Consider the following 27,273-nt stretch of genomic DNA (forward strand, 5'->3'; position numbering starts at 1 on the left):
CAGTATTATACATACTGAGAATACAAAACACAACAAATGTCATTCAGGACCTACAGAGCAATTCTACCACATCTTAAGCAGTAACTTAAGCAGTAACTTCTATGAGTCATACAAGAGTGTACCTAGGAAAAGGCAGCATCCTAAACATTGCAGTGAGCAGTAGAACATCAAACATCTATTGTAAAACTAAACCAGCCAGAATAGTACAGATCGTCGATCCTGCATAGTCAATGCCAACAGAAAACCATGTCTTTTTCACAAACACAGATACACCCTAATCCACTATAGAATAAGTAACCACAAACTGGTTTTAATCATTGTGAACGGCAGCCATGGGTATCTTAGAGACCCTGCAATCTTCCTGCTTTTGCTTACCGCTACCACTGCTAGTTTGGTGGATGAGAAGCAGCAGCAGCAGTAGCGACAGCTTGACAGGGCTGAAAGCTGCTGGAGGAAGGTGCGGGACCGTCCGGCCAGAGGAGAGGCAATAGTGGGGGCAGTCTGGCACGGGTGGAGCAAAAGGAAGACACGGAACCAGCCAGAAGAGAGGCAGGGACGACTGCCCAAACGGAGGGGCTGGAGCAGCGGAAGCTGAGCACCCCCTGTTGATTTGCACCTGGGGCAGACCGCCCCCACCGCTCCGCCCTTGGTATGCCATTGCTTATGAAAGACCCTTGCCACAGAAGGATCCTCCCCCAGAGGGAGGTCCTGAATAACCCAGTCTGCTCACCTTCCAAATCCTCTAGTTCTGGAATAAAATGCTGTGAATTCATGTCCATGTTGTCTTCCTGGTCCTCCCAGGAGACTCTAGCCCTTTTTGTAGCAAGAAGAGAGTCAGAAACCTCTTTTGCTGGAAGAATAGGAGGAGGAGAAGACTGTTAAGTAAAAAGGCTTTATACATGGCTAAAATGAATTTGGGAGGGAATCCCCCTTCAGGAACCCCTCCCTGAGCACTTTCCAAACTAGCTGAAACTGTCTGGTGAGCGGGTTTCCCTGCAGTCACATTGAGCGCTTTATCTAAAATGGCGACCAATCCTGCCGAAACTGGTTCTGAAGCGCTACTAACCACCAGCTGAGTCCCAGACCTGGAACCACCGCGGAGGGTAAAGACTTCAGTCCTGCTGGTGCTGATAACGCCAGTACCGTCAGATCTTGAGCAGTACAAATCTTGCAAATACCCGTAGCGGTAAGACCATGTTGCTGACAAACAGAACATTGCTTTAATTTTTCAGTCATAGTACCCGGCAGCGTTTTAAGGAAACAGTCAACTCAGAGCACAGACAAAAGCTAAAATAAAAGAGTGCTGGTCTTTTGTGAGGTTGTTTTTTAATTTTTTTTACTGTGCTCAGGTAGAGAAAGCTAACATTTTCTTTTAAATCGTGACTGCTTCCCACAGTAGTGCAACACCCTTCCTTCAAAGAGGTACAGGCTGACAAGAGCTAAAATTAAACGATAGCTCTAGGAGAGTTAAGGGAGAAGGGCCCCGGCCACCTGAGTTTATACCACTGAACCACAAGAAAAAAAAACCCATGGGTTTCAGCCTCTGCCAGCAATAACAAAATCCCAACGGTGCACAGAGAAATAAAAAAGTAATAAATACCTTTTTTTTTTTAAGCGAGAGAGAGAGAAAGAAAGAGACTGAAGGGCTCACCATGTCTGTCACCTGCTGAAGACTGAGACTTGGAGGAGTTAGCTCTCAAGTTTCAATGTTCAGTCTTCACCTGTTGGAAGGCATACACAACCCATCAGTCTTGCTCGGCTGGTCCGGAGGGATGATAAGGAACTGGGCCTTTAGTCATGTGAGTCCATCCTTAAGGAATTCTCTGTCTGATGTTGGTTAGCAATTTAATTGGCTACTTCAGTTTTCGAAAAGCCGTGAAAAGAGAAGTTTCAAAATACCTTTGCTGATTTTTAATTGAATCCTCCTCTGAGGTTTTAATATGAATATTAATGGGAGGAATTTAAATTTAGTTGTCTTATCTGTTTATTGTATTATGCTTTTTCCCCCTTTGTTATTGTAAACTGCTTTAAAACTTGTATGTAAGGTAGTATATCAAATTATTAAATCAAGCCAACAATTGGCAGCTTTGCCAGTCCCTTTACGTGGTGTCCCAGGAGCCCTGGAACGCAGCTTAGTGCCCAGATGTTCACAGTAGTATTAATCATATACTGCAGGAATGACAAACCTGTGACACCAAGCTACTGTAGGTTAGTCTCTCCTGAGGTAATTAAAATGCGGTAGAAACCCAAATTATACAACACCTTAATAAATACCTCCCTAAATATGTTCTTTCTGCATGAACTCTTATGCAACTCGTGTGGAAAATGGAAAGGGCAAGAATATCTAGCCACCCAGAAGGTTCACGTGTCGCAATGTGCACACAAAAATCAAGATATGATCATGCCCGCTGACTAAAATTTAGAAATGTTTGAGGCTCAACAGCCAAGTGTTCTGCTTATAATATTTTGTAAGGCTGGTTGTTACATATCAGAGATGACTATGAAGCGTGTTAAAAGCAAAGCATAACAAACCTTGAGTGCCAGGTTGCCATAGTGCCTAGAAACACAATTGTGCCAACTATTCTTTTTCTTCTTTCCAACCCATTCTTATGGAACAGGAGGGTGGAAAGAAATTATGTACAAGGGGTCAAGAATATGTCTTGTGGCAAAATAACTCTCCAGTAACTTAACAGAATGAGGCCAACTCTGGGATATGGGTAGAACTGATTAAAAAAACAGCGAGCTAAAAAAAATAGGACAGAATGGACTAGGGGTTTCAGAAAAATAAGGTTCTCCAAAAAAACAATCCCACACATTTCTATGGGTAAAGCAATTCCAGTTTCTGTAGCATAGAAACTCCGATACACTGAATCATAGTAATTAGGTAATTGTCCTTTTCAAACAGTCTTTTTTCTATTATCTTGGCCACAGACACACAGAGATCCAAGCCCAGAAAAGACAGAGGTGTGGCAGCACTAGGTGGGGACGGCAGACCATCAAGGAACAATTTCCAATCCCTCATGTATGACTGTGTTTCACGCCTGTTCATACATGCTTCATTAAAATGTGCTTTCCAAATTAAGCAAAATGACAGATTAACAGATACTATGGGTATGCTTAATTTTTCAGAATTTGAACTGAGTGAAACACACTACTGACAGAATGCGGATTCCAAGTTTTGACTCACTGCAGCTTTCAAGCTTGTGAGTCAAAAACTTAAAAATATAAATAAAATAAAAGCTTGTATTCAACTCTCACTTCCAAAGCCTCTATCCTAACATGATAGAATGACCAGCAGTGCTGAGTGAACAGGACATTTACAGGGATGGGAAATTTCCAGGTCACTCTGATAACCAAACACATCCCTGCAACTGGATACAAAGGAGGTGGTGGGGAGGAATCTACTGTTATGGCCAGCTTAGCAGCTGGACTATGACCTTGAAATCATACTTCAACCCAGGTCATCCAAATACAAGGCAGCAAAGTAGTTACACTGTGGCACAGTTCAACAACCTGTTACTAGGTTGCAACAGTAACAAACCACTGCTTTAGCCCAATGCAGTCCCCAGCCCTTGGGGATGCAAACAGCAGATGATACCAACACTGTGGCCCAACCAGGAAGCAAGAAAAAGGCTAGTTGGGTAATGGAAGATAATCAACATTATATGGCATCCAAAACACTGGGTGAAAGTTGCTCAGACATCTGAAATAAATGGATGAGAGAGCTTAGACTAAGTCGGTCTCCCAAAAAATGGGATCAAATGCTTTTTTTTGGTAAGATTTGGTGAGACAGTAATTTTAAATCAATTGGTCATAAAGGGAGCGATTTTATAAGACACTAGTAAAAAAGGCCCGTTTCTGACACAAATGAAACGGGCGCTAGCAAGGTTTTCCTCGGAGTATATATGCTTGAGAGAGTGTATGTGAGAGTGACTGTGTGTGAGAGAGTGAATGTGCGAGTGTGGGGGTGTGTGTGAGAGAGAGAGTGAGTCTGGGTGCGAGTGTGTCTGTGAGAGACAGAGTGTGTGTGCAAGTGCGTATGTGAGACACAGTGTGTGAGAGAGAGTGTGTTTCACACAGACACAGTGTGTGCGAGAGAGTGTGTGTGAGACACAGGCTCTCTGTGAGACTGAGTGTATGAGACCAAGAGAGTGTGTGAGTGACTGTGTGACACATAGAGAGTGAATGTGATACAGTGTGAGACATAGAGTGTGTGAGAGTGAGAGAGAGAGAGAGAGAGAGTGTGTGTGACAGAGATACCTCCCCCCCCCCCTCTGGTGTCAGGTCCCCCCCTCTCTCTCTGGTGTCTGAGCGTTACTGTGCAGGACGCTGAGCTCTGGCTGTGCTCCAAGGAACTGACCAATCCTATGTAATAGAATGCACCTCCAACATTCTGAAGCCGAGAAACCTCGTGTGGTTGGTCACTTCTGCTTGTGACGAACCTGGAAGTACGTGATGTCAATTCAGGAGATGGATACAGAGAGCAGGGATGCCTCAGTCATGCAGTCAGCTTCAGAATGTTGGAGGTGCGTTTTATTATATAGGATTTGTGTGGAAAATGGAATTTTATTCACACATAATTGCTTACAAAAATAATTTTCCTAGGTTTATATTGTGTAAACTTATGCATACCAGTTCTTGCATAGGTTACTGAAACCTGAGCAGAGACATTAACATGGGGAAATGTTGAGGTGGTACTTAGACTTAATGCACTTACTTTATAAAGTATGTGTATGTGCAGAAAAACTGAGATGCATCCCTTAAGAGCAGATGTAAATGTGTGAATTCCCAAGTAACAATTTTTAAAGGGTAATTATGCACATATGTTCCCATCTTAAAATTTGGCTTCATTTATGCATATGTCTGCTGCATGTTAGATAGTCCATTATAAAATTATCCACAAAGAGGTTAATTTTATAAGATCTCTGCAAGTAAAGCAACATTTTGTGTGCAGAAAGAAGCTGTTAAAAATTGTGGGTAAATGAAGGAAAAAGCATGTACTGAACCTCTTAGTATATTCCTGGGGCAAATTCTGGGTGGAGTTAGGACTAGTGAATGTATTTTAAAATAATACACAGTCAAATAGGCTCAAAAAGTATCAAGTAACAGAAGTACAGCACACAATATCCAACAGACAGAACTCTACTGCAGTAATAATAATGAACACCTTAGAAACCAATTTCAAGAACCTCAGCAGTACCACTCAGGTAGCTTACAAAATCATTGCTACCTGAGCTTTATATACCAAATAGTCATCGGTTCTTAATTTTGATGCATGCAAAATTTGCCCATGTGTATGCCCCCTTGCAGGTGTACATTCACTGACACGTACACATGTGAATGTTACAATCACACATGTTAAGTGCTCGTATTCTATATCTTAGCACATAAATGGAACTTATATTTTGGTGCAAAGATTATAGAGAATTAGGGGTTTAGCATGCCTAATTTTTAGTTTATACCCCACAGAATTTCATAACAGCTCTTTTCTGATATATAGCACATGCTTTACATGTGGAAATTGCTTTATAAAATTACCCTAACAGCACTTTACAAAATAGGTATCACTTGTGTATCTTGTGCACTGGTTAGGCAGCTTGTTATAAAATTACCCCAAAAATATCACATAAGAATTACTGGACTTCGCAAAGGGTTAATACTTTTTTTTTGGACAGGGTTATAAACAAGTTGGCTCATATCCATTTACTTTAGTAAGACTTGTGACAAAGTTTTTTTGACCAAACTCAGCAGTTATATTAAGGGGCTCATTTTCAAAGCACTTAGACTTACATAGTAACCTATGAAACTTCGTAAGTCTAAGTGTTTTGAAAATATGCCTCCACACTAGTTATAAAAATACATACCTTTTGAATTTCCACGTGATCAGTATTAAATCATTTGCCTAAGTTTCAATTTTTTAGATTAGATAGGAGATCTTTTAAAAATGACAGATTTGCCAAGCCAGCTCATGGGTAAGAACTTTATGATTAGGTTAGAAAATGGTGCTTAAAAATATGATGATATACTAGTTGGAACTTTGGTTTCATACTGCAGACTCAGAAAAACATAGCTATTGCAGAAGTGAGAACTTAAATTTGATTTGGGACTTCTACAAATAATTTATAACAGCCTTTCTTACACCTGTCATTCCTCAATCTGCTGTTACTGAAATGTTTTATATTTCCTGCAGCCACTTTTGCTTACTTTACTAAGTGTGTTTTGCGTTTGACTATTAATAAATTAGGGGAAAGGGGAGTTGGGGAAAATGAAGAGTTGTAAAAACATTTAATACTCTCTCTTTGCTCCGCAAAGAATGAATCCTTGTTCTTTATTTTGTGGATACTGTAAAAATTCTCAGTACTGATTAAAAGAAGATCCCTGAAAAGAGAAGGGTACCAGAAGAAATTAATTTTTACCATTCAAGTATAAACAAAAGAAATAAAATATTTCTTTCAGGATTAAAACAAAAGGATAACAGGAAAAACTCAAACTGAAGTTGGTATCTACACAATTTTTATTTTTTTTTATTACATTTATACCCCGCGCTTTCCCACTCATGGCAGGCTCAATGCAGCTTACATATACAGGTACTTATTTGTACCTGGGGCAATGGAGGGTTAAGTGACTTGCCCAGAGTCACAAGGAGCTGTGCCTGAAGTGGGAATCGAACTCAGTTCCTCAGGACCAGAGTCCACCACCCTAACCAGCAGGCCACTCCTCCACTCACACAATGGTATCAATTCTGCTTTTAAGGGGACCTTACCTGTTGAGCTCCTACTTCACCAGCCCTTCAAGCTTGATGGCTCACTGTTCTCTTATGTCTCCCCATTATGTTAGAGACCAATCAAATTGTGAATGTTTAGTGAGGCTACAGAAATGGCAGCAATAGTAGCAGCAGAAACTGTAGTAACAGAACAATCCACAAACTACAGTGGGGGAAATAAGTATTTGATCCCTTGCTGATTTTGTAAGTTTGCCCACTGACAAAGACATGAGCAGCCCATAATTGAAGGGTAGGTTATTGGTAACAGTGAGAGATAGCACATCACAAATTAAATCCGGAAAATCACATTGTGGAAAGTATATGAATTTATTTGCATTCTGCAGAGGGAAATAAGTATTTGATCCCCCACCAACCAGTAAGAGATCTGGCCCCTACAGACCAGGTAGATGCTCCAAATCAACTCGTTACCTGCATGACAGACAGCTGTCGGCAATGGTCACCTGTATGAAAGACACCTGTCCACAGACTCAGTGAATCAGTCAGACTCTAACCTCTACAAAATGGCCAAGAGCAAGGAGCTGTCTAAGGATGTCAGGGACAAGATCATACACCTGCACAAGGCTGGAATGGGCTACAAAACCATCAGTAAGACGCTGGGCGAGAAGGAGACAACTGTTGGTGCCATAGTAAGAAAATGGAAGAAGTACAAAATGACTGTCAATCGACAAAGATCTGGGGCTCCACGCAAAATCTCACCTCGTGGGGTATCCTTGATCATGAGGAAGGTTAGAAATCAGCCTACAACTACAAGGGGGGAACTTGTCAATGATCTCAAGGCAGCTGGGACCACTGTCACCACGAAAACCATTGGTAACACATTACGACATAACGGATTGCAATCCTGCAGTGCCCGCAAGGTCCCCCTGCTCCGGAAGGCACATGTGACGGCCCGTCTGAAGTTTGCCAGTGAACACCTGGATGATGCCGAGAGTGATTGGGAGAAGGTGCTGTGGTCAGATGAGACAAAAATTGAGCTCTTTGGCATGAACTCAACTCGCCGTGTTTGGAGGAAGAAAAATGCTGCCTATGACCCAAAGAACACCGTCCCCACTGTCAAGCATGGAGGTGGAAATGTTATGTTTTGGGGGTGTTTCTCTGCTAAGGGCACAGGACTACTTCACCGCATCAATGGGAGAATGGATGGGGCCATGTACCGTACAATTCTGAGTGACAACCTCCTTCCCTCCGCCAGGGCCTTAAAAATGGGTCGTGGCTGGGTCTTCCAGCACGACAATGACCCAAAACATACAGCCAAGGCAACAAAGGAGTGGCTCAGGAAGAAGCACATTAGGGTCATGGAGTGGCCTAGCCAGTCACCAGACCTTAATCCCATTGAAAACTTATGGAGGGAGCTGAAGCTGCGAGTTGCCAAGCGACAGCCCAGAACTCTTAATGATTTAGAGATGATCTGCAAAGAGGAGTGGACCAAAATTCCTCCTGACATGTGTGCAAACCTCATCATCAACTACAGAAGACGTCTGACCGCTGTGCTTGCCAACAAGGGTTTTGCCACCAAGTATTAGGTCTTGTTTGCCAGAGGGATTAAATACTTATTTCCCTCTGCAGAATGCAAATAAATTCATATACTTTCCACAATGTGATTTTCCGGATTTAATTTGTGATGTGCTATCTCTCACTGTTACCAATAACCTACCCTTCAATTATGGGCTGCTCATGTCTTTGTCAGTGGGCAAACTTACAAAATCAGCAAGGGATCAAATACTTATTTCCCCCACTGTATATACCCAAAAGCAATGTGCTTACAAAATAGAAATGCAAGATTACTTTCTACCCTGCACTTCCCTGTTCTGAATCCCTACTGTGGAATGGGAATTGGTTTATTTAAGGGCCCTTATACTAAAGCTTTGCAAGTACTAGGGAACAATAGCATGTGCCAAGTGGCCTATAGGTATAAAACAGGACACACAGCATTTAGCACACACTAGGCTTTAGTAAAAGGACCTCTTAATTATTTAACACAGGAGATTTTGTACAATAAAGACTTCAAATTCACAACTATATATGGCACACCATTTATCTGTGTCGTGACTTGCCAGATGCACTACATAGCATTAATGTTTCAATAGAGTTATGCATTTCCATGTTAATTGTGCTGTTTTCTGGTGCTGCATTCCTCTACCCATATGTTTACCCTCACCTGCTTCTGCTTATACTATTGTTTTTTTTTAAGTGCTCCTTGTGCAAATTCCTCTGTAAGAGGGTAGTGTTTATTTTCACAGTGTACCTCTCTAGTAGGCGCGCATATTTTTTCTGTAAACCACAGTTAATTTTTTCTTCAAACCACAGTCGTACCCTTGGGAGGTTCGTCATATCTTCCTTTGACTCCTGTCTTCATCTCATCCTTTTTTCAGCTTTTATTTACATCGCCACATTGGAATTGTCAGTCATTTTTAAAGTATGTTGAATATGTTTTTTAGAAACCTTTATTGCTCGTAGTTTATGGCGCATCAGTTCTTCCAGTATGTTTTTTAAAATCAAAATTCATATCTGTTCCTTCCGTTGGCACTTCTGTTTTCTCACATCCGCATTAGAACAGCATATTTCTTATTTTTTATGATACTTCTTGATACATAATTGTACATTCTCCTTCCTTCTGCACTTTTTTTTTTTTTTTTTACTTCGCTTACCTTTTGGTATATTCATTATTTCACTTTCTGCCTTCCACGCTTTTTATGCTGACAAACATAACTATGTTTTTACCTCTAGCATTCTTGCATATAAACACTGTTACATCTCCTGTTGCAGACTTGATCCTGTCTATTTCCCATATACCACCATAATGTTTGTCATCGAGTCACTACAATATACAGGTCAGCTTTAAATTTGTTAGTCATATTTCCGTTAAAATATCTGTCTTATTGTATTCATTGTCTTTATAAGAATATTTTATCATTCTTTTTCTATGCTGGCTATATTTATGACTCCTTGTTCACTGAAGATTATTTATACATTATATGATATATGTAATGACATATTTATCACATATTATACATTTGTCTATGTCCTATTTTTTAATTCTTTAAGATTTTAATATGTTCCTGTGACTGCATTTTTTGTTGTAATTTTTTAGACTCCTGAGGCAGGCACTTTGGCTGAAACACGGTGCCGTGTCGAATGCTACACTTACATTGAATAAAGAACATATTCACTCTCTACGGCTCCTTGGTGTTTTGGAAGAAAGTCTTGTTTATCACGCTACTCCTCTGTTTTGCCCACATGGTTTGGGTAAGCATAAAAAGCTGGTAAAAATGATTTTTTTTCACACATTCTCAGAAAGGTCCTGTCTCAGAGGATATTTAACTATAACTGCATTGACTTGGGAACTTAATGTGCTGGACGTATTGTGAAGTCTTTGTTAAAATGACTCTCCCAGTTGTCAGCCACTTCTGCTTGCAGTTCCTGGGAGAAGAGGGTAATCTCCTGTGGGTTTAGCAGAGGGCTGCAAACTGCAAGCTCTGACAGCCCCCAATGGGCCTCAACAGTTCACATTCACACAACCAAACTTTAGTTTTCAGTTTTGGTCGAAACCAGATGACAAGTTTCAGCTGCAGTTTCGGTTTTGGCAGAAAGTGGTTAGACCATTTCGATAACAGTTTTAGCTGAAACTGAAAAAAAAAGCAGTTTCAGTTGGCCTCTAGCCCTGTATGCACATAATGGCAAAGGGTACACTATCATATCACACTGCATGTACTTTTACGCCAGTTGGCATTTTATAAGTGCCCATTTGCATGTTAATCAGTGTTTAACATGCACAAATGGTTTATAATATTACCCCCAATTCTTAAATATAATACTTGCCAAACAATTTTTTAGGCTTGAATGAGAAGAAAAGACCTCAGAATTTTAAGTGGGTATACACAGCTATACAGCTGATAATTTTCAATGTCAGCAATTAGTCACTAATCAGAAAAACATTTCATATAAGTTAAACAAGTATAATTCATTCAAAATAAAGTTAACTTATATTGAAATTTCCCATGCCAGTTCATCTTCTCAAGACCAAACCCTTACAAAGGTTCTGGTTTCATAAACTGCTGTCTCAGGGGTACTCTTTCAATGCATTGCCACCATTATTTTGCTCTCCTTTGGCATTAACAGTTCTAACCAATTAGTATTCCTACTTCAAATCTCAACAGTCAATCAGTTTACTTCACTCAATGCTCACTTCATTCAATGCAGTGCCATCTGTCACAGACACTGCAGTCAGTAAGCTGATTTGGTGATACTCCCCCTTGACAAAGCAGAGCGAAACAGGCACCTGTCGGGGTGTAAGAGCTCACCAATTTGCACAGATAAGTGTTGTGTGCTTAATAAGTCAGTATGAAAGTAACTAAGGAGCTGTAACTACATGTATGTTCACAAAGTATGTGAAAGAGATATAGGTAGGTGGGGGACAAGTCAATGATTAAAATACACACATGAGCAAAGATTCACCGTGGACTGAAATGAAAATAGCCGTGTTGGTTATATGAGACTCAACCTCACATAGTCTAATATAATAATTTGCTATGTGAACGTTCTAAAGTGTCTCACTGGGATCGTAACCACCTGCTGACGTCACTGGCCAGCAGCAGAAACCTGCTTGCCTGACGTCAACAGGGGGTTACAATCTCAGTGAGAGACGCGCGTTGAAGAACAGCGGGAGGGGGCAGAGACGTCCCTACGTGCACGTCGCCAACCCCCCTCTGCTACCCTCCCCTCTTACCGGGGTCCCGGCGGCAGCAGTGAAGAGCCTCGCGAGTCTGCTGCCTTCCCTTTTCTTCACTCTCAGCTCTGACTCTGGTCCCGCCCTTGCGGAAACAGGAAATGAGGGCGGGACCAGGGTCAGACTCAGAGCTGAGAGTGAAAAGAAGGGAAGGCAGCAGACTCGCGAGGCTCTTCACTGCTGCCGCCAGGACCCCGGTAAAAGGGGGGAGGGGAGGGTAGCAGAGGGGGGTTGGTGATTTTGGAGGAGGGGCGACGTGCACGTAGTGGGATGGGCGGGGCCAGTGTTGGGGAGGGCCGCGGGTGGAGGCATCGCAAGGACGTGTCTGTGAGACAGAAAGGAGGGGGGACTGGAACTCGGGGGAGGGACAGAGGGAAGGAGAGAGAGGGAGGGCGGGCCTGGAAATCGGAAGGGAAGAAAGGGGGCCGTGGGACTTAGAGGGGACAGAGGGAGAGAGCAAGGGAGAGAGGGATAACCTTGCTAGCGCCCGGTTCATTTCATACCGAAACGGGCCTTTTTTACTAGTTAATTTATAAAGCTGACTCGTTCAACATTCTCTGCTATTTGTATCAGTTTGGACTATTTGTAAAGAGAGCAGAGTTGGGCCAGAGTGGTTTGGCAGTATTCTAGTAATAAGCAGTGGATTTTCCCCCAAGTTCATTTTAATAATGGTCTATGGACTTTTCCTTTAGGAAGCCAAACTATTTTAAAACCCCACAAAGCTAAATATTATTTACTCAGAGCTATTGAACAAGACACTAAGGGCCCTATTTACTAAGCCGTGCTAGAGACACATTAGAGTTATTAGTGTGTGCTAACAGTGCAGATGTGCATTATATTACTATGGGCATCTACACAGTTAGCATGCGCTAAAAATGCTAGTGCACCTTAGTACACAGGGCCCTAAAATAGTTCTAAGACCAAATTAAAGAAACTCTACTTGTAGAAAGATACACAATTGACAAAGGCAGATGTAAAACATTATGGTCATTGGCCTGGCATAAAGAGAAGAAACATCATGTATCTGAAACTATTTTCTATCAACCTTGTGTGGAAGTCATTTTAGAAAGGGTAGGCACATATTCTAGAATACTAGCAATAAGGAACTGCACTATTCTGTCCTTCAACAGTGCTTTCATTACTCAACACATACTGAACTTAAAAAAAGTCTATAATTTTCCACTTCATTTCCCATCCTTATGCAGTGGTGCTAATCTCTACAGAGCTATGAGTGGAAGTCAATACCTCCTTTAGTTCTTTCAATACCTGAGACCTATTGCCTCAGAGTTCCTTAGCCTTGTCTATTTTTCAGTCATGTCAGTACATTGATACTAACGCCTTAGCAAAAAGCAATGTGTTCACCTTACAGCCCTCTATGTCCTTGCCTTATGGCCCACAAAAAAGTAGAGATAGACAAGTAGCCTTGTTCATCTGTAGGGTTGCTTTGCCCTTTTTCTTCTGCAGTGAGCATCATCACTTCTTTCTAACGTAAACATTAAAAGTATTTAAGGTAACTGCTCTCTTTCAATTCTCCTCTTCCTAAACTTGTTCTACCATTAATTCTCCTTCCTTTCATGTATATCTGTAAAGAAAGTTTTATCCTGTTTGTGTTGACTGGGTGATGCATTGCAAACATTTGGCTGGCTTATTGCCTTTTCTGCCTCACTTTGGGGGTCATTTACTAACAGCTACAAATAAAAAGGATCCTGCAGCAGATTGTGCTAGGTGTTAGCATGCACTCTCTAACAGGCTGTGCTTTCCCTGGTAATACTGCATGACCTCTTCCTCCTATGTCTATTTCTAGAAGAAATTAAAATTAAATTAAGTTTTGGTATTAAAAACTATATCAAGGATACCTGACACAATTCAACAAGTTTGCTTGATTTAAGTACAATGGTTTCATTGTTGCTGCCTATCGTTCTTCCATTGTCCCTCCATTCACTGAATACCTACACTGTGCTCTGTCCTTTCAGTTGGAATTGGGCATGTGAGCTAAAAGCCTGAAAATAACATTGCATACAGAGGACAAATTGTTCTTTCCTTTGAGAGGACTGAGTGATAGAAGCAGCATAGTTTGTTTGGAAACTGATGCTGAACTGTTGACAGTAGACCATTTTTTCCTAGTAAATACCATATAGGTCACTGGGTAATAGAATGGTTTCCATGAGTGAGTAACAATGAATCCTAAGCAGTAAATTGGATAACTAATATTTAGCTATAATATTTGCTTTTGGAAGGCAGCATTCTCATGGATTGAGACTGATACATGATCAGAGAATCTTTACCTTCCTTAAGCGACAAAACAGTTGGCATGATATAGCCTATACTCTCTCCATGCAAGTGACAAAGGGCTCTTAGTAAAATGAGCTGCATTCTTTAATACAACCAAGGAGGAGGAAAGGATCATGCATCATTAATAATCATTACTTCACTTGGTCTGTTTCGTTTTCCCTCCATGTCTGGATGGCCACCCAGTTCTGTTCCACGATTCCAAGATTTTTGGTGTCATCTTCGATTCTTTCCTTATTTTTAAGCCACAAATCAATGCTGTTCTCCTTTCTACTTTCTTTGCCCTTCAGCACATCTGCCCCATTCTCTCTGCTGCCCTTCTACATCCCATTATCCTGGGCCTAGTCATCTTGCATCTCGATTACTGTAACTCTCTTTATGCTGGTCTATCTCTTCGTTCTCTAAAATGTCTACAACTGGTCTAGTCAACCGCCATCAAGCTCCTTCATAATGCACATCGATTTGACTATGTTACACCACTCCTCCACGCAGACCACTGGCTTCCTATTTCATCACGCATCAAATACAAAATCCTTCTGCTGGTATAGAAGTCAAGACTTCCATCTGCTCCTGCTTACCTCAACAACCTCATTCCCTGCACTCCCCTCCACTGTCTTCACTCAGCGGACAATAATCTCTCACTATACCACCTCCCTCAGTAGTGCAGCTGTCCTCTACTCATGACTCCACCTTTTGTTATCTAGGCCACAAACTGTGGAACAACCTGCCACTGCACATCAGAAATCAAAGATCCCTCCCTAGATTCAAGCAAGCCCTCAAAACCCATCTCTTCTTCATTTCCTTCTCTGGTACTGCTTACAGTGTCTCTAATCCTCTAAAGTTACTTACCCTACCCTCCCCCTCTTCCCTTATTTTGTTTTATATAATGTAAACTGCTTTTATCATATGTCCAGGCCATAGTGGTATGTCAAGCATGCAAACTAAATAAGGTTCAAGGATGACTAGTACTGAGTTCTTTGTCCACAGAGAAACACAGCTTTAGGTGATGGGACCTATGCTTCTCCCCCATACAGAATGGCAAAAGTGATTGAACTAGCCCCTTTAACCTAGTAAGTGTTGAAGGGCCATCCGTAACAGACTTGCATCCCCTTTAGCTCTAAATTGACTTCTAAACCTTTTAGGTTTCAGCACATTAGTTGAGAACACTCAGACTTTAATAGCTAAAAATAACTACTGGATAAAAAGGCTCTTTCAGCAAAACTAAACCAGGAAATCATCCCAGACAAGCAATGTTTGTTGTCTGAAGATACCTATGAACTCAAAGCAAAAAGAAAAATAGATAGAGAAAAATGTGTAACTCACAGCTGTATCTGACCAGCAGGTTTAGCTTCTCCATGAAAACTGGCACTACAGATACCGTCCATCTCATTTATTTTTAAATCGTGTGGTTTAAAATAAACCATCATTATCCTGGATGCATCAAGGAACATGTAAGCATCTGCATTCCAAATAAATAAAAATAAAAAATCCCTGCCTGTGCTTTTCAAATTAGACATTTGTTATAATTAATTTGCCATAGTTTGACAAGAAGCATTCTGTTTTTCATTTTGAAAAACATTAGTTGGAACAACATTTTTGATTATAGCTCTAAATAATTTTTTTGCCTTAAGCAGCAAATCATTTCGGAAGCATTGTACATAAGAACTTGAACTCAAAGTTCAAAAATTTTTAAAGATTTGAGAAACATGAAAAAGCTACCATGAAAAAGTAGATAACTAGACATACAAAGACATTTATTTATTTATTATCTCATTTCTACCCCACAGTTTCCAAACAGTGTCTGGCTCAATGTGGCTTACAGCGCACCACGGAGGCAAACGCCAATGCAGTAAAATGAAGCTAATACAGCAGGAAAATCTACAAGTGATAATGGGGAAGAGTAGGAATTGATGGAAGGAGTAGGAAAACCAGGAGGGAAGAGGGAAGGGGAATGTGTCCAAAATGTCTCTAGATCGATGCGCATCCAACAGTGGGGACATATGCAGAGGCTGTGGGATAAGCATTTCCGAATAACATGGTCTTTAGTGATTTCCTGAAAGTTAAATTATCAGGTAAGACATTTACCAAACTGCAACGGCATCAAGTATAAATCTACGTATGCTACATGCTTCTCTTTCATCAGTACTCAGCTTTGGAACTCTTTGCCGAAAACCATAAAAACCATCACCAATCATCTTATTTCCATTAGTCCTTCCCACTATTCCAGAACCTGTGGAAGAGTTGTGTACCTTAACCAGCAGGCGCAGATAGAGAACTGAAAACTGAGCTGAGACATACCTCTCTTGGCATCCAGACCAGCTCCTCAGTATTTACGTAGACAAGCAGTAAGGATAAACCCAGAATAAACACAACTTTAACAACTCACTAAACTAACACTAACCAGACGAGCAATCAGGTATGGACCTCTCATCTCTGGACAACTTGTAGAAAACAAGATATATCCAGGAAGTACCATAGCAGCCAACTTTTCAAAATTATTGGGGGTGCTAAACACAATGGAAACCTTGGACACAGTCAAGAAGTTTGTTCACTATTGGGAGTGCTTAAGCACCCACAGAGCTGGCTTGTTATGATTCTGCCGGTTTGGCTGAGGGGGAGGGGGGATGTCTCTTCTGATTGGCTGCCAGGGGTTGTGCTGACATCAGGGGATAGTACTTTAGCCTGCAGCTGAGGAGTTTCTCTGCTTTTGCGTTACTTATTTGGTGGTAACAGGAAAGCCTGATAGGTTTCTCTCAGAACGTGCTCTAGGTTCTGACAGGGATCTGTGTTGATTTAGAGTATTCTTTTCCTTCCCTCTGGGTTAGCTGCTGCTGTGTGTGTGTGTGTGTGTGTGTGTGTGTGTGTACATAGCTCTGTAATCAGGGTCAGCTGCTTGGTTGTTTAGTGGGGGCTGGGCATTGCTCAGCCTCCGGGGCTCTGGGCTGAGTGAGAGCGTTCTCCTTTGTTTTTTTGTTTTAAGGATTTCTCTTCCCAGTGTCCCGGCCTGCTGGCTCAGTGAGTTTAACCCTTTGTGTACTGTGTGTATTGTATTCCTGCCTTTGCCAGTGTGTTTGTTGGATGGGCCCCACTCCCTCTCGGGAGGGGAAGCGTTCTCTCTGATTGTTTGTTGATTTATGGCACTCTCTCTCTGCTGGCTCTACAAGCTTAACCCTTTGTGTTCTGTGTGCCTCTGTCTACAGTGGGTTTGAGGCAAGGGCTTTCTGCCTTCCTTTTGTGTTTGGTTCCTCTGGCTTCTGCCTGGGGCTCCTACCCTGGTGGGGGGGGGGGTTGCTGTGTTAGTTCCCCTGTCCTGCGCTAGTCCCCTGCGTGGGCGTGGCCCGCTCTGGTCCTTTGTTTCCCCCGCTGCCCTATTGCTGGTGTTCAGCGTGTGTCTGGCCTCTTGGGGCCCTCTGGGTTCTTTCACCCCTCCCTGTGTGTGATTGGGTTCCGGATCGGCCGTGAGGCCCGCCTGTATGCCTATTTCCCTTCTTCCTGAGGGACTGTGGGGAGGGGTAGCTTAGGGGGTATTGTGTAGCTGGGGTGTGCGGTGGTGGGTCGGTCTCCCCTTGGCCTGGGTCGGCACCCTGCTGGCCTCGGCCAGGGCCCAAGGGCTCACAACCAACCCAACTGATTACATGGCTCCTATGGGATGTACCATGCAAGGCGACAGTCATTATTTGGCCCATTATTTCATGCCGACTAAACATCTCAGAAAACTTGGGCAGGTCTCTGGAACAATGGGAAGGACTAATGGAAAGAAAATTATCAGGTAAGACTGAATTTCTCCTTCCATTACGAAGCTTCCCACTATTTCAGAACCTGTGGGATGTTCAAAAGCAATACATGCAGTGGGTAGGATCCTGGCACTGCCGCCCTGAGGACCGAACCCCAAAAGTGGCATCCATGCGCACAACATCCATCCTGTAGTGCTTGGCAAAGGTATGTAGCGTCTACCATATTGCTGCCTCGCAAATAACCTTTGGAGACAGTAAAGCAGTCTCCGTCCAGGATATCACTTTACGCCTTGTACAATGAGCCTACAAGGCCTAAGGAGCCTGCTTCCCCACAAGCAAATAAGCTGACGTGATAGTCTCCTTCAGCCATCTAGCAATTGTGGGCTTGGAAGTCATGAGGCCAAGTCTCTGTTTACCAAAAAGCACAGTCTGTCCGATTTGCAAAACTCATTTGTGGCTTCCAGATATCTACTGAAGGATCTAAGAACACAGAGAAATTTCAAGGAAAAATACTACGCTGCCTCTTCCTTTCTGTGAAAGGATGGAAACTCCACAGATTGGTTGAGATGAAATTCTGATACTACTTTCAGAAGAAAAGAAGGAATTGTGCACAGGGAGACCCCCTGCCTCTGAAAAGCAAAGAAAAGGATCCTGACAAGAAAAAGCCTGAAGCTCCGAAACCCTGCATGCTGACATGAATGCTGTCTTTAGTATAAAATCTTTCAAGGCGGCCTTCCAGAGTAGCTCAAACAGGTTTCTGAAGAGCCCAAAGGACTAAATTAAGGTTCCACACTGGACACAGCATAAGAAAAGGAAGCCATAAGTGGCCCGCTCCCTGCAAGAATCGAATGATATCCGGGTGAGCCACAAAAGATGTCTTCTGTAGTTAGCCCCTAAAATGTGCCAAAGCTATAACCTGAACTTTTAGAGAACACCAATCCTTTCTGAAGACCTGCCTGGACAAATGCTAGAATGTGTGCGATCTGAGCAGGAAGGGAGAAATTCCTCGCTCAGTCAAGTAACATACAAGGTCATCTGTTCTTTATGCTTTTATGTGGAAGATTTCAGGGTGGCAACTGCTGGTCCACCATAGAAGACTGCATTATGGTTTAATATTAATTTATTTATTCTATACTGCAGATTTCAATATTCTCCACAGTTTACATTAAAAGAGATCATAGATTAGTGCAACACTGTTTATCTCAGTCTTCCCGAAGTGGTATTAAAGCCATTTGTTATGACCCGGTAGTACTGAGCCCTTGTGCCCCGACAGTGCACGGCAGAGATGGAGTGCACCGCACTCAGTCAGGCAGCCAGACAACCCCTAGCTTCACGTGGAAAGCGACCACCGTTCACCGGGAGTTGAGCTCCCAGCTGCAGGCGGCCACCAGGACTTCTGGAACCGGCGGGGTTGCACAGCCGCTGACCAGGATGGCAGGAAACAGACACAGTCCAGAACCAGTACTCCGACAGGCAAAGAATAGTCAAAATCAGTCCAGGGTCAAGGCAGGCAGCAAACAAGCGTAATCCGAGAAAACTAGCCAAGGTCCGGTGCACAGGTAAACAGGAACAGAAGAATAGTCAGTGAACAGCACTCCCCCAGCAACTCCTCAGAACAATTGAGGCCGAAGCAAAGAAGGCCTGGAGGCAGTGCTTTAAATAGTGAAGCAATCAGAGCAAACCAAACTCAGGTGCATCCAACATGGCAGCCCCCATAGGAGATCCTCCCACGACCAGATATTGAGTTCCTTCCTGTTCTCGTTTAGACAAGATGGCTGCCCCCTCCTGAGCTAGCCAAGATGGCTGCTGCTCTTGCTCCAAGCCGGATGACGGCTGCCGGGTTAGGAAACAGAAACCGACCCATCCTGGAGAAGTGTAGCAGAGCGTAACACCATTACAACTGATCAGTGCTTTTTTTGTAGAAAAAAAGGTGCCGATACTCATTATGGGCAGGGTCACCACATATGGCCCCACCCCTACAATAGCCACACCCACATTAGCCACACCCCTTATACCAGCTATGTCGCGTATAAACACTATACATAAATTTGCAAAAACACACTCAAAACATTACTGTACCATACCACCACTAACTTCTAAAGACTTTATTCATGAAAAGGCAGCGCAGTAAATATTACACCAGGCCCTAAAACACCAATGCCACACCTAGTGCGCAAACAGAACAGGACTGCTGCAAGATCTCCAAACTAGCATAAAACAGAGACAGACCCTCAGCAAATATGAAACAAGGGACCACAGACCAGTAATAGAGACATGAAGGCAAAACAGTGAACTGGAAACCTCAAGGAGTCAGGTTTTGCATGGACAGCAATAGTAAAGAAATAGACACTAAAATGCAAGATAGAGATGGGCATTTCTAAAAGCTCCCAAAACTGTGCAAAGAAAGACACTTGATCTCTACTGATAATAGTATAGTTAACCTCAATATTTAAAATAGAGGAAAAAAAAAAGACCTCAGTTGCAAGAGGACACTATGGGGGTATTTTACAAAGCTGCGCTAGTTATTTCTGTGCAGTAAATGAGAGGAAGCTTATAGGAACTGAATGGGCTTCCTCTCATTTACCGCGCAGGAATCGCTAGTGCGGCTTTGTAAAAGAGGCCCCATATGATTGTCACAAATCAGCTGTGGATATTTTTCATGGGTCAAAAACCTCCATTTAATATTTTGATGTTTTTATGTTATTTTTAAAATTATTTTACTTTTTTTGGCTTTTTCTTCAATTATATATACAAATATTTCCAAAAGCTGATATATTTCAATTAGTAAATTCAGAATAAAATATTTCTTTCTACTTTATTGTCTGTGCATTTTATTTTCCTAGTCACGCTGGTCCAGTGTATTTTCTGTTTTTGCAGGATCTTTTTTCTGTTTCCAATCTATGTACACCATCAATCTTCCCTCTGTGTCCATATTGGTCCCATCCAGCATCTCCATTTTGTGTCCCTGTCCCTATCCTCCATCATCCACATTCATAATCTGCCCTCTCAGGGCAGAGGCATAGCCAGACACCCAATTTTGGGTGGGCCTGGGTCAAAGATGGGTGGGCTGAACTCCGCCTTGTCCCACAAGTGATATGGTCTCGTCCTCTCTCGCCTGCATGCCATATGGTCTCTCAAACATCCCCCCCACCCCCGCATACCTTTTAAATAGTATATTTTCATTGGCAGTGAGCAGCAACTAATATACACTGCTCATGTTGGCCCCACAGCATGTATCAGTTGCTCATCGCTGCAGGTGAAGATCTGCTATTTACAAGGTATGCAGTTGTTGAGAGTTTTCGGCTGGTGGGGCTTGGGATCCCTGTCACCCACATCATAGGTGTGCTGCTACTGAGTGGGCCTGAGCTCAAAGTGGGTGGCTTGGCTACGCCACTGTCTCAGGGTCTCTATCCTCCCATTACATTCTGCATTTTCCCTCTGTGTTTCTCTGTCTTGCCCTCTCCTGCATTTTATCCTATTTGTTCCTCCCCACCCTACTCCCCCTCACTGTGTCCAGCATTGCCCCTGTGTGTCCCTTCTCCTATGCTTTCTCCTTGCCCTGCATCTCTCCTCTGTCTCTCTGATCCTTCACTCTCCCTCTCTTTCCTTCCTCCGGCAGTCCTACGCTGGGGCCTGTTAAGTCTTTCTCTCTCTTTCCCCCCACCCCCATATCATGGTCCACTATCATTCTCTCTTGGGTCTCCAATAAATCTCCCACTCTCTTCCACTCCTTCAATCCGATCTTTATCTCTCTCTCCCACCTCCTCCTCCCCCACATATATCCTGTCTCTTCCAGATCCAGCACCTCTCTCTCCCTCCCTCCATAAATCCAGCATTTCTCCCCTTTCCTTTCACCCCAGCCTCAGGTCCTGACTGCCGGCGACTCTTGATTCTTCTTCTCTTCCCCGTGGTCCGAAGATGCTACTAATTTGTCTTGATCACTGAGGGTAGCAACACCATAGCGAGTAAAGCAGGCTGCCTCTGTCTTCCCAGCGACGCCTCTGGGCTCCTGCCCACACGGAAGTTGCGTCAGAAGAGGGCGGGATCCCGGAGGCATCGCTGGGAAGACAGAGGCAGCCTGCCTTAATCGCTGCGGTGTCGCTACTGACAGTCATCAAGGCAACTTAGCAGCACCATCGATCATGCTGAGGAGAGATGCCCGCTCCTGAAGGTAACAGCCTGGGACAGAGCCTGGAGGTCATGAGGGGAAGGGGGAGACCAATCGCTGCAGTAAGAGCAGGTAGGCTTTCAAATTGGTGATGCCTCAAAAAAAAGGTGCCAGTATGCCGTACCGTTGCTTACCAGCACAAAAAAAGCACTGCAATTGATTCAAAATGCTACTGCATGTTTACTAAGTGGAGTGAGCCGCAAGATTTGCACTGGTTGCCAGAATAATAGAGGATTTTGCTTGTTTGCTTTTTAAATTTGGCATTATCGAGACAGAAGTTAACAGGATTGTTGGAGAATTATATGCCCTCCTGCCCACTGCACTTTAACAAAAGGTTCTAATTCCCTCTCTCCAAGTAACACAGAAATGATGACACACACAGGCTCTCTCTATTGCTTCCTTAACAATGGCTCTCTTTACCTGAATTGTAAAAAGATTTAAATTTTTTAGGAAGAAATTTAAAACATGCACACTTCAGAAAATGGTACCCTAGAGGTTCTGGATTTGAGCTTTCTACCTAAGAGCCTAAATTTGGCTTCCAGAACCTCTCTCCCACATTTTCCTGTCATTAGTATACACATGTACCAAGACAGCCGGCTCCTCTCCAGCACGATCTAAAATCCTATCTAGATAACGTTTGAGGTCCGCCACCTTCGCACCAGGCACGCAAGTGATCAGGCGATCCTCACATCCACCAACCAACCAGCTATCTACATGCCTAATAATCAAACCACCAACTACAACAGCCATCCTAAACCTTCCCTCCTGAGCAGTAGAGCTTCTGGATACACATCCTCAGTGTAAGAAGATATTGCATCCCCTTGTGGGCTGGTCCTGGCTACAGGATTACTTTCAGCTTCACCAGGCACAACAGCTGCCAAACTGGAGGTGAGACTTCTCTACAATGTCCCTGTAGGCCTCTATGTACCACTCCTCTATGTACCACTCTGTCTCCTTTAGCTCCTCCAAGTCTGCAACTAGCCTTAAGAGAACAGACTCGTTCTCTGAGACCTAAGAGTTCTTTGCATCGAGCACAAACATATGACATCTCACCAACTGGGAGATAATCATACATGTGACACTCCCGCGGGAGGTGGTGGAGATGAAAACGGTAATGGAATTCAAACATGCATGGAATAAACACAAATGAATCCTGTTTAGAAGGAATGGATCCACAGAATCTTAGAGGAGATTGGGTGGCAACACCGGTAATTGGGAAGCAAAACCAGTGCTGGGCAGACTTCTACAGTCTACGTCCTGATCGTGACTGAATAGATATGGATGGGCTTGAGTGTAAATTTTAAGGGGCTTCGACGTTAGCTTCAGACCTTTTAGTACAAGAACTGTGCTGGACAGACTTCTACAGTCTGTGCACTGAAAATGGCAAGGACAAATCAAACTCGGGTATACATATAAAGAGGCATATTTTCAAAGCACTTAGCCTCCCAAAGTTCCATAGAAACCTATGGAACTTAGCCTCCCAAAGTGCTTTGAAAATATGCCTCAAAGTATCACATACCATGTAAAATGAGATTATCTTGTTGGGCAGACTGGATGGACCGTACAGGTCTTTATCTACTGTCATTTACTATGTTATTATGTAAATCTAACCCAGATTTAATAGTACTCTGTATTTCACGAACGTCATTGTCAAAGGGGAGATAAATGGAAGGCAGCCACAGCCCGCAGCCAGACAGAAGAGGGCGCACCCGAAGCCACCCTGAGGAGGGTGGAGGGATAGAGGGTGGCCGGAGAGTTGGCAGACCGGTGGCAGAGGATGAATGGTGGAAAGGGGAGGAAGAAACACTGAGATGATTGATGGAACAGGTGACCCTCAGAGAGACGTAGCCCCAGGAGTAACCCAGGATTACAAGGTGTGTTCCAAGTTTTGTTGATCAATGCGTTCTGCAATTCACAATAATTCTCACAGCTAGCTGTGTTTTTCATCGACACACGAACCGAGTGATCCACCACTAAGAGGTGTTTCTCAGACAAGCAGATTGACGAAGACAGAAGAAAAAAATTAACTTGAAGCTTCTAGTCCAGGCTCTCAGACCGGTACCTCCTGAAAGTGGATCAACGGAGCGAGAGGAAAGGAGGCAGGGGCACAGGCGCCCCTTATAAGAGGCTTGGGGAGGCTAATCCTCCCCAGCCCAGCTGTGACCTTCCCTGCCTGCCTCCTCCTCCTCCAAATGTAGCCCTGACTAGAGTCCCGCTGAATTCTGCTGCCGCCGCCGCCGCCGCTTCTGTTGAGCGGCGGCAGGAACAAGCACCGCACTGAACCACTGCCGCCGCTTTTCTCCACAGCCAGCATAAGAAAAAAAGAAGAGCGGGGCCGCAGCAGCCTCCAGGCATGTGCTGTCGGCTCTGCCGTCCTCTGCCCCCGCTGACATCAATTTCCCGTTCCGGGGGCAGAGGAACGGCAGAGCCGACAGCGCATGCCTGAAGGCTGCTGTGGCCCCGCGCTTCCTTTTGTTCTTGTGTCAGCGCTGCTGTAGAGAGGCCTGGAGGGAAAGAACATGCCTGGAAACGGTAAGGAAGTGAGGACGCTGGAGGAGAGATAGAGAGAGAGAATGGAAAAGAGCAGGAGAGAGTCAGAGAGAGATGGGGAGAGAAAGAGGGGCCATGGAAAAGAGCAGGGGAGAGAAAGAGGGGACATGGAAAAGAGCAGGGGAGAGTCAGAGACAGATGGGGAGAGAAAGAGGGGCCATGGAAAAGAGCATGGGAGAGTCAGGGATGTGGAAAAGAGCACGAGAGAGTCAGAGAGAGATGGGGAGAGAAAGAGGGGACATGGAAAAGCGCAGGGGAGAGCCATGGGCATTGAAAAGAGCAGGGGAGAGTCAGAGAGAGATGGGGAGAGAAAGAGGGGCCATGGAAAAGAGCAGGGGAGAGCCAGGGACATGGAAAAGAGCAGGGGAGAGAAGATGCTAGATGGAAGAGGGGTACAGAGAGAGACAGATGAGTGGAAAAATGGGGAGAGAAAGAGGGGACATGGGCAGGAGAGAGAGAGAAGCTGCTGGGGAGAAACTGGGGGAGACCCTAGCTGTCAGATGGAGACATGCTGAATGAAAGGAGGGAGAAAGAGGGAAAATGCTGGAAGGAGGGGGCAAAAAGAGAGAAGACGCTGGATGGAAGGGTAGAGAGGGAAAGAGGAAAGACACTGGAAGGGTGGGGAGAGAAAGGACATGCTGAATGGAAAAGGGTCGAGAGAGAGAGAGAGAACTGTCTAGAAGGAAGGGGAGATAGAGGGAGACAATGGACGGAAGGAGAGGGAGACAATGGACGGAAGGAGAGGGAGACAATGGACAGAAGGATTGGGAGAGGGTAATGGGTGGAAGGATAGGAGAGAAAGAGGGAAGGTGCTGGACATGGTTGGATGGAGGAGAGGGAAGACAGCACTGCATAACCCTAGTAGCACTTTAGAAATGTTAAGTAGTAGTAGTAGTAGTATAGAGCAGAATTTTATAAACTCATAGGAAAGGGGATTGCATTGCCTCTTACAGCAATGTTTAATAACAGAACAGAAGAATATACCTGACTCCCTGCGTCTGGCCCAACTAATAGTATTTCCAAAGCCAGGTAAACAGCCAACTCTTCCAGAGTCATATTGACCTATTTTCCTGCTTTGTATGTAGCTAAATTATTAGCAACAACCCTTGCTAATCACTTAACACAATCACTACCAAAATTAAATGCTGATCCTCAAGTGGGATTTGTAAGAGACAACTGGGCAGTTAAAAACATTAGAAAAATTTTGGCTACTTTAGTAGTACAATCCCAAGGGGAGTCATCACTGCTAGCTTTGACGCATTATATAGTAACCCTCAAGCATATCTTTGGATAAATGGAGTAGCATCTGACACTTTTTTTTATTAAGTGGGGCACCAGGCAGGGATGACCTTTATCACTCTTATTCGTGCTTACCTTAGACCCTTTATTTGAGAGATTTTAAGTAGCCTCGACATTACGGGGATGCAGATGCAGAGCTCATAATTTAAAATCTCCGCTTTCACACATGATCTCCAGGTCCATTTGATACACCCTAAAGAATCACTACCTGTACTTCTAGTGAGTATTCAAGAATATGGGGATTTTTCAGGCTTTAAATTGAACATGAGTAAATCAGAAGTATTAGCGACTAATCAGCATAGTCAAAAATCTTGAGAGGGACACTTTCCTTTGCAATGGGCTTCAGAATCATTCCCATAGTTAGGGATTCAACTTCCATCTAATCCAAAACACATATAAATGTATTATCACTCATTTGCTTCAACTTATCAAGCGACAGTTTGTGATCTGGAGCGCCTTACCGCTCTCTGAGCAGCAGAATTAGCTTATTTCCCATGACTGTTTCCCAGATGGCTGTCCTGCAACATGTACTACTTTGTATTTTGAGTACAGAGCTACGTAAATTGAATAAGGAAATAGCTAAATTTTGTTGGAGAAACAAAAACATCTAAACTGAAGATGGAATTTTTGCAAAGAAACTGGAAAATGAGTGGGTTAGGTGTCCCTAACATGTATTTATATAACTTAGCCTGTCTTTTCAGGCATATCAGGATCTGGGTATTGGAATTAGAAGACTACTCCACAGGATATGGAACAGGCAATTTGTTCGCCCTTATACCCCCCATTATCATTTACAAGCCCCTGCAGATAAGAATCCCATGAGTGTTTAAGCGCAATATACTTTTGAAGCCCTTACAAGAAGCGTGGCATGTCCTTTTAATATACTTGAAAGTAACATTCCCTAACAGATGTTTTTGCCTCTAACTGGGAATTTAGAGTTTTCCCCTCGGTTAGACACTGAGGCATTTAGACACAACATTGAATTTTGCACTTGGGTGTCCCTAGTTCAGCAAAATAGTTCAATATGGCCTTTTGCTAATCTATGGCCAAGTGCAAGATATGTTGAGATGAAAAATTGTATATAGTGCTTAGATCCAATACCCGGGGAATAACCAGCAGACTGATCATGGATCAACTTTGACACACTCTTGATCGACAACATCTCCCAATTGCTTGTAAGATACGCCAAGTCGCAATGCAAACCAGACATCTGCCCTACTAACCTTATAAGATCTGCCCCCCTACAACTCAAAACAGACCTCATGAGGCACCTGAACTACGTGCTATAAAACGGCCTCGTCCCAAAGGATAAAGGAAGCATTCTACTTACACCTTTACCTAAAGATGCAAAGAAAAGTACAAATGACCTAACTAACTATCGCCCAGTAGCATCTATCCCACTGATAACCAAACTTATGGAGGGCGTAGTGATGAAACAACTCACTAACTACCTAAATAAATACTCAATTCTCCATGAGTCTTAATCAAGATTTCGGTCAAATCACAGCACTGAAACAGTACTAGTGACTGTAATGAATAAATTTAAACAAACAATCGCACCTGGCAATAACATACTTCTCCTACAATTCGACATGTCCAGTGCCTTCGACATGGTCAACCATGGAATATTACTACATATCCTAGAATACTTTGGAGTTGGAGGTAACGTTCTTAACTGGTTTAAAGGATTCCTGACCACAAGATCATACCGAGTAACAACAAA

The 27,273-nt window shown here is 43.3% G+C and overlaps 1 protein-coding gene and 1 non-coding gene across 2 annotated transcripts in view; both read right to left on the reverse strand.

Moving 5' to 3' along the window:
• The window catches only part of ERC1 (ELKS/RAB6-interacting/CAST family member 1), a 503,932-nt gene that overhangs the window by 148,606 nt on the left and 328,053 nt on the right, over positions 1-27,273 (reverse strand).
• LOC115478258 lies at positions 23,530-23,683 on the reverse strand. The gene has a single exon (XR_003943479.1). It is a non-coding gene; the product is annotated as a 5.8S ribosomal RNA (ribosomal RNA).

Source organism: Microcaecilia unicolor, chromosome 9 (assembly GCF_901765095.1).
Source record: "Microcaecilia unicolor chromosome 9, aMicUni1.1, whole genome shotgun sequence".
In the NCBI taxonomy this organism is placed as follows: Eukaryota; Metazoa; Chordata; class Amphibia; order Gymnophiona; family Siphonopidae; genus Microcaecilia; species Microcaecilia unicolor.